At 34.7% G+C, this 8,443-nt stretch overlaps 1 non-coding gene across 1 annotated transcript; it reads left to right on the forward strand.

Annotated features, from left to right (window-relative positions):
* The first annotated feature begins 8,106 nt into the window (after nt 1–8,106).
* Nucleotides 8,107–8,178, forward strand: TRNAY-GUA. The gene has a single exon. It is a non-coding gene; the product is annotated as a tRNA-Tyr (tRNA).
* Nucleotides 8,179–8,443: the final 265 nt, after the last annotated feature.

Genomic DNA, 8,443 nt, shown 5'->3' on the forward strand with positions numbered 1-8,443 from the left:
AAAGACCTGAATTTACAAAAGTTCAATTTTTTAAAATGGAAATCTCTCTCAAATGTCTTATATCTTCTTTTACTTTCTTTGATGGAGTACACTGAAGAAACTCTAAACAATTCTTGATTCAGGATCACTGTAGTGAATATAATTTATATTATTAAGCACTAACTTTAGGATGCTCTCACTGTAGGGTATCTGTATATTAATGCAGAATGAAATAATTGCTATTTATATTTATTGTAGTGTCAGTCATACTTACAGGGCTTCCCTGATGGCTCAGAAGGTAAAGAATCCTCCTGCAGTGTAGGAGACACAGGTTTGACCCCTGGGTTGGGAAGATCCCTTGGAGAAGGAAATGGCAACCCACTCCTGTATTCTTGCCTGGAGAGTTCCATGGACAGAGGAGCCTGGGAAGCTACAAAGAGTTGGACATGACTGAGCGACTAACACTCTCACTCTCTGGTCATACTTAGTGTATGTAGTAAATGAAGCTCCTTCACAAGTGATCCAAGATTGTGTGCAGAATTGTTATCATTTTGTCTCATTCCTGTCTTTTCCTTCCTTATAAAGCTGTCAGGTATTACTCCTTGCTTTCCTACATGAGCTAGTATTTAAGAAATGTTATTCCCTACCCTTTAGAACATCAGGTCCAAAGGAGTAAATTTACTCCCAAGGGACATTTGGCAAAGTATGATGACATTTTTTATTGTTACAGTTTGGAGGGGATACTGGTATCTAGTGGGTAGAGGTCATGTTACTAAATCTTTTACAATGTACAGGATAGACTTTCAGAACAAAGAATTATCTGGATTAAAAAGTCAATAGTGCCTAGGTTTAGAAACTCTGTTCTAGAACTGTGGGAAAGTGAGTAGGCTCTAAAGGAGGATCCATAAGCTTTGTCTAAGATTCAAAAATGTGATCTGTGTTTGTTCATGGCTATTAGTAAGGTCAGGGGCCAGTTTTATTTTTAAGAATGTCAGGTTGCTTTGCTTCTCTCTCTTGGTTCTTATTTTGTCACAATGAAATTTGGAATGACAGACTAAAGGGTTTAAAACAACAGAGAAGTTACAGCTCAAACAGACAGGTCTTTGTTTAAACAGACACTCCCAAGACATGGGAGCAAGCTCTTTTGTCTTACCCCTTTTTATACTTGCTGCATCTTCATTTTGGTTGTGCCCTGTGCAAAATAGGGCTTGTACTTACCACCATTCAAGAAAGGAAATGCAAACGGGCATACGCTCAAGGCCTATTGACAGTTGCAACTTATATACCAATGGGTTCTGTTGTGTATGTCTTCCCATAATTCAGTCTGTTATAATCAGATGTATATATGTGTAGAATATTTATGAACCCTTAATGTTCTCCTAGCTGCCTAAGGTTCTTTGAGGAAGTCCCTATGGTTAGTTTCTATCCACTGTATGCTTAGGGTGCATGTGTAGGAGTTGGAAAGTCTCTGTGGTTATTTTGTAGCATATCTGTGAGCTCTCCTGGGTGTGTCTGGGATGGCATTTAGAGATTAGTTTGCATCCTTTTGGGCTAGGACACCCCTCATTGCTCATGCCTAACTTCCTACCTAATAAGAACAAAAGTATTCTCATGGACTGAAGTTCTTTGACCTCAATTTGAGTAAGCCATTAGTGTTTGCCCTTGAATTAAGGTATTCAACACTTCTATGCACACACAAACCATTTTCATTTAAGAAATATTAGCTCACAGCTTTTTTTCTCTTCCACAGTTATTTGGCTCAAACACTATTGCTATCTAAAAAAATTATCACTGTGGTATCAATATTGTAGTATGTAGTATGTTTCTAAGAGATTTTCACGTTTCTATTCCAGATCACTTTTTTGGTAATAGTGACTTTATTGTTTAAATCATCAGACATGATTTTCTGCTGTGATTTGATAGGATTAGAAAAATTGGTGGCCAACTGATCCCTTTCCCCCTAATTTTTAAAAACAAAATTCTTTGGGGACACGTGATTTTGGCCAGAAAAAGGGTAAAATGTCGATAGTGGCATAGCTCTTTTAAAAGGAGATTCTGTTAAATTCAATTGATTTATTCCAATCTTAGCCTTCTTCAGCCCTTCTCATAGATTTTCCAGTAGTTAGAGGTCACTGACCCTGAAGAAGATCTCATTGCCTCAGATTTGGGGCTGCAAATCTCAAAAAGTTCTGACTTTCTCACTTAATGGTCTCTATGTAGGAAATTCTTTCAATTTTAGAATAAAGACAAATCCTGTTTTCTGAACTCTAAACCCAATGAAAATTTATTCTGTTTTACTAGATTAGAAAGAATATTTACTTAAAATGTAATTTTACATAAATATATAAATCATTTTTCTATAACCGGGTATATCTTACTATACATCTTCGTATATAGCTATGCCTAAGATAGGGAAATGCTTTCTTTTTTACAGTGCATATTCGGCTGATTTGACTTAATTCCCATGCATTTTACCAATTATGTACATTTATTTAGTGCATAAAAAGTGTAACAATTAATATTGAAGTGTAAATGAGTATGCATGTTCTACCACTGTTTTATTCAAATGTGATGTGTCAAAATCAATTTGATATGAAATGCAGAGTGATAGATGAGAGTGAGAGCTCAAGGTATATACAGTACGATATGGGATTCTGTCAATCTCCAAAAGAAAAATATAATATTATCTTTAATATAGAGTTTCTTGATGCACATTGAATTGACCAGATATTATTAATTGAGGGAATACATACTTTTAGAATGGAAAACTGACCTACATAATTTGTGCATATAATTGTATCACTTTTCTTGTTTGCATGAAAATTATACAAATTCTGAAATAAAAATAATGCAATAAAACTTCAGATATGTTTTCAGTACTCTTGCTACTGTATTTAGTTTGATATTTTGCAATCATGTTTTCTAGCTTATATTTTTCTTTGGAAAGTTACTATTTAATTTTTCTCAAGTTTAAGATTTTCAAAGGCTGTCCTTGGTGTTTTTATATATTAATTATTGTCATTTTAAAATGAAAAGTATTCTTTATATGTCTGTGGTGACATCTGCAACTTTAGAATAAGAAAAAATTAGTTTTGATTGTCCAGGTCTCAGAAATCATACTGTTTAATGATTTTATTGTTGAGTTCTCTAAGAAATAAGCAAAATTAAGTGGAGAAAGAGTGAAAGGTTTTTTTGTGTGTTGTATCAGATTATGATTGCATATAAATATTTTTTAACTTTGAAACTTTTAATTTTGGAAGAATTTCCAAAAATGAACATTCAGGAAACTATCAAAGGACAATGGAAATAATTGATGATCTTTTTGTAAGTCTTCTTTTGTAAGATTTTAGAGAGAAAAACAGAGCTATTGCATTATGGAAAAGTTTTTCTTAGAAAACTGCACTTATTATATCTGAAAAAATTATCATCCTAGGAAAGCATTAATCCTATTGAAGTATCCAGCTACATATATGTCGGTTATATATATATGTATACATATATATAAAATTTTCCTGTAGTTGGGAAAATCTACTTTGAATGCATTTTTTTTAACACTCGTACCATCTTTATATACATTTCCTGAGAAGTCATAAATGAAGCAGTTTTTTTTCTGGAACAAAGCTCTACCGGAACTAATAGTAAAGTTTTGTTTTGTGAATTAAATCTCTTTCTAAAGCGTCAAAATACAAAGTGCTGATATTCTAATGTGAGAATCAAAACTTTTAGTAATCATTTTGCTTTTGTATTTCATTTCCTAATACATACCTTTTTAACTACATTTTTTTACATAGAAACAAGCAGTCGCTTTTATTAACTCTCCACTCTTAGCAAGTAAGATATACTTAACATTTAACATAGCTGGAAAGTATTGATATGAAATTAAAATGTTGTGTTTCTATGACTGAGTCCCTTCTATTTATTCAAATGATTTAGAACTTTCCTCTTTTCTTGTTCCACTTAGATTTCACATCAGACACATAGTGGGAAAAAGCCAATCTCTTTTAGTTTTCTCCCTTAGTACTATGAGACACATTCTCTGTGACGAATCCTGAGTCTGGATTTCCAGGCAGGGCTTATCAAAAGTTTAAGATTCACCCTAAAGAGTATGAATTTAGATGTCCCTATTCACATTAGCTGCAAACTTCAAAAAATGTGCTCTGAGCTTCTCTAAGACGATGCTGAAATGTTGCATTATGAATTCCAAAATGAATTAATGAAGACCAACACTGGAGAGGAAATGTATATGTGTGTATATCACAGCTAACATGGCAACTGGAATACAAAGACTTTTTTTTCACATTTTGCCAGCCATAGCATAACCTTCCCACAGAGGAGCGGATTAACAGCCTGTCTCCTTTGGGGTAGGGGGGAGTATGAGACAAATAAAATGTAGAATCTGCAAATGGAGCTCTGAAATGATGTAGTTAACGTTACATATGTAGTCTATTATGGTAACTGGGAACATGTGTGTCATAACGTTGGGCAAACCAATTCTAAAAATGGCAGAGAAGAACAAAAACTGACCCCCAAATTCTGCTCAAATTGCATGATCCAAACAAGATGTACTGTTGGGAAAGATTTGATAGAATACTATTCTCTCCTGTCTACCACACCCACCTCTACCCTTTGCTCTCACTCCACACTTCCCATCTTCTTATTTTTTTAGGTCTATTTTTCATCTTTCCTTTTGAATGACTAATTTTCCCTATCATGCTGAAGTGCCTACAGAGCTTTCAGACTTCACTAGGTTTTTCTGACTCCGTGACTAGCTTTAAGTTTTCATAAACTTGAAATATTTCCCCAGAAAAAAATTCAAGAAAATCCTCTGACTTTAGAACCTGAAACAATATAGGAGACTGGAAGAGATCAAAACTATTAGTTCTGAGGAGATACTGACCATGCGTTTGGCACCTTGATCCCTTACATCACTGGTTAAAGCTGCTGACACTGGGCTCAGGTCGTAGCTGTTCAATTGCTCAGTTGTATCTGACTCTTGGCGACACCATGGACTGCAGTGTGCCAGGCTTTCCTGTCCTTTACTATTTCCTGGAGTTTGCTCAAACTAGTGCCCATCGAGTTGGTGATGCCATTCAGCCATCTCATCGTCTGTCGCTCCCTTCTCCTCCTGCTCTAAATTTTTCCCATATCAGGGTCTTTTCCAATGAGTCAGCTGTTTGATTCAGGTAGCCAGAGTATTCGAGCTTCAGTTTCAGCATCGGGGTTGAATATTCAGGGTTGATTTCCTTTAGAAATGATTGGTTTCATTTCCTTGCACCCCAAGGGACTCTCAAGAATCTTCTCTGTCATCACAATCGGAAAGCATCGGTTCTTTGGTGCTTTCTTTATGGTCCAACTTTCACATCTGTACATGACTACTGGAAAGCTTTGATTACAAGGGCCTTTGTTAGCAAAGTGATGTGCTCAGGCATTCAGAGCTGTATCTGGAATGAGTCATTCAAGAGGGAATATAATAGAGAAAGAGGAATAACTCTAAATGTGAAAATGCTAGTTCAATCCCAGGTGAAGGAATTAGTAAGTTCAGAGTGAGAAATGAGTGATAGAAATTTGGAGCAAAGAAAAGAATTAGACCAAGTTGCAAATGAAAGATAGAAGCAAGAGTTTTAAAATACAAATTGGAGAAAACATAGCAGATGGTAAACATTTGGGGCATGGAGGCACTCTGATGGAATGAAGTTCTTTTGAAATTTGTCCAAATTTATTGACCTTTTTTGGGTTTCATATTTTTATTTTCATCTTTTTGATTTGATGATTTTTTTTGTTGTTGTTTAATCTTTCATTGTCTTCAGCTCATTATTCAGCTTAGGATATGAACATGTCTTGATACAATACACTTCAAAAAATTATCATTTAAATCGTTATTCATGCCATTGCAACCTGCTGGTGTTTTAACCTCAGCTTGTGGGGACTCCACTTCTATTTCCTGGGGCTCTAGAGCATCGGCACATAAATGGAGATATTTTTAAATCAAGGTTAGGGTCAGGGGAGAATATAAGTTGTAGTCTGTTTATAGATGAAAAATTAAATGGAGAGTGAGCACTTGGTATTATAGAATTGTTTACCTTATCAAATATTTCTCAGAAAGATGGAGAAGAATAGGGAAATCACCATCCTTTCTTTCCTCATTCTACTTCTACCCCAATAGCTTTTGCAGATACGGAAATTTACAGGATAAATGCCAGATAATACTTGCCAAAGAGGGAAAAAATAGAATTTCTAATTCTAAATCCAAATGGTTACTACTGCTTGCCAATCGTCTCTTTAAAATGTCTTTATAACATTCTTTCTCTCACTCATTCTTGTAGCTAAGTGCAGGCCTCCTTACCTTCCCACTTGCCAATTACACTGTATCTTGCTGCTACAATAGGTCCCATTACTCTCTTCTTTAGCTTTTTCTCATTTTAATTCCTTTGATGAATGTTTGCTGGCTTAATATTCCTATGAAACTTCTAAAATGTAATACAATGGCATGTACTATATTGGCATAAAATGTCTCTAAAGTTTAAAAAAAAATTACCAGATATCAATCAACTGTTCTTAACTTGATGCTCAATGCCCTCTTATAATATGGCTCTAACATATTTACAAACTTATCTCCACATATTTACTTATAGGTTCTCTTACTCTAGTCAAGTGGTTTCACTACTATCTGAATGCAATTGATAGTTTCCCATGCTGTGTCTTTACTTTCATGGTTCCAGGTCTAACAAAACTTCCTTTCCTATTATTATGTTCAGTGGCACTGTGCTCTTCCAAGACCCTATGTTCTAAGATGTTTTCTCCAATCTTTCCACTTAGGTCATCACTCTTGAAATGTTTATATATAGTGTGTGTCACACCAATTTTTATATTGTGGTACAGTCCTCATACACAGCTTTATTGGGATCCATATGTTCATCTGCATCTATATCTAATGTGTTTTTCTCAACTCTATTATTTGGTGCATAATCCTTATTTATATACACGATCTTGGTAAGATTTATCATTATAATCTTACTGCTTGTTCCTTGATCTGTCAAACCCCTCAAATATCTGTTGCGTGAGTTAATAATATGCTTAAAAGTTTAACATTTTTGCATCTTATATGCACTCTCAGTATTTTCCCAGATGATTCTAGTTGCTTGCTCTTTATCAAGACTGTCATTTAATCGTAGTTCTTGATCATCTAAATCTTCTTTTCAGAGAGACATTATCTGGAAGGTTACTTAGAAGTTCTATATTTTAATTATTCTCATGGTTGAGTCAGATTTGTTGTATCTCAGTAATTCTCCAGTAAAATTTATTTTTTTTTAAAAAATAAGAAACTGATGAGAACCTTGGAGAGGATTTCATACCTCTGTTTAGTAACCTAGGAGAGTACGCTAGAGGGGAAATTAACTTATTATTCTTAGCTGTGTGTAATAAAAGAAACTGGTCATTTTGATATCATATAGATAAAAGAAAATTGAAAAAGAAAAATGAAAAAATTTAAGAAAATTGTGGTCATACAGGATATTTGCACTAGTAGGTACCCGTATTTGTACTGATGAATATTGGCTTGGATTAGCTGGATCAAAGCCACTCTACTTATATGAATTGTAACTATAAATATTGTTAATAAGTTTTATAAATTGTAACCAGTTTGTCTTATTAAAAATTTATTTGGGTTTTTGCTTGACAAAATGGATGTTTAAAAAGTGTTTTAAAAAATTAAGCAGTGTTGTATTTCATGTAAATTGATGACAAACTACTAATTTGGCCAATTTTGTTATTTATTTCACAGTTTACAAAATATTTTAACTATTTAATTTTCCAGACAACCTTATGAGATGGGTGGAATTAATTTATTTTACATGTGAGAAAACCAAATTATGATAAAGAATTTAGGTTTTCAATACTCTTAGCTAGCTGGGTGCAGAGATATAAGATTTTGGATATTGGATTCTAAACCAGTAGCTTTCAAAATACCATTCACTTTATAGCATTATACCATATATACTCAATAAATATTTGTTAATCAATGAATATTATTAAAAGCTATTTTTTATAATATGATATATATATCACAAAATTATATTACTGAGTGAATATTAGTGGATTAGTGTTAGTTGCTTAGTCTTGTCTGGGGCTTCCCTGGTGGCTCAGAGGTTAAAGCGTCTGCCTGTAATGCAGGAGACCCGGGTTTGATCCCTGGGTTGGGAAGATCCCCTGGAGAAGGAAATGGCAACCCACTCCAGTAATCTTGCCTGGAGAATCCCATGGATGGAGGAGCCTGGTTGGCTACAGTCCAAGGGGTCGCAAAGAGTCGGACACGACTGAGCGACTTCACTTTAGTCTTGTCTGACTCTGTTACCCCAGGCACTGTAGCTCACCAGGCTTCTCTCTCCATGGAATTCTCCAGGCAAGAATACTGGAGTAGGTAACCATTCCCTTCTTCAGGTGATCTTCCTGACACAGGATCAAACCC

This window comes from Cervus canadensis, chromosome 15, assembly GCF_019320065.1.
Source record: "Cervus canadensis isolate Bull #8, Minnesota chromosome 15, ASM1932006v1, whole genome shotgun sequence".
NCBI lineage: Eukaryota > Metazoa > Chordata > Mammalia > Artiodactyla > Cervidae > Cervus > Cervus canadensis.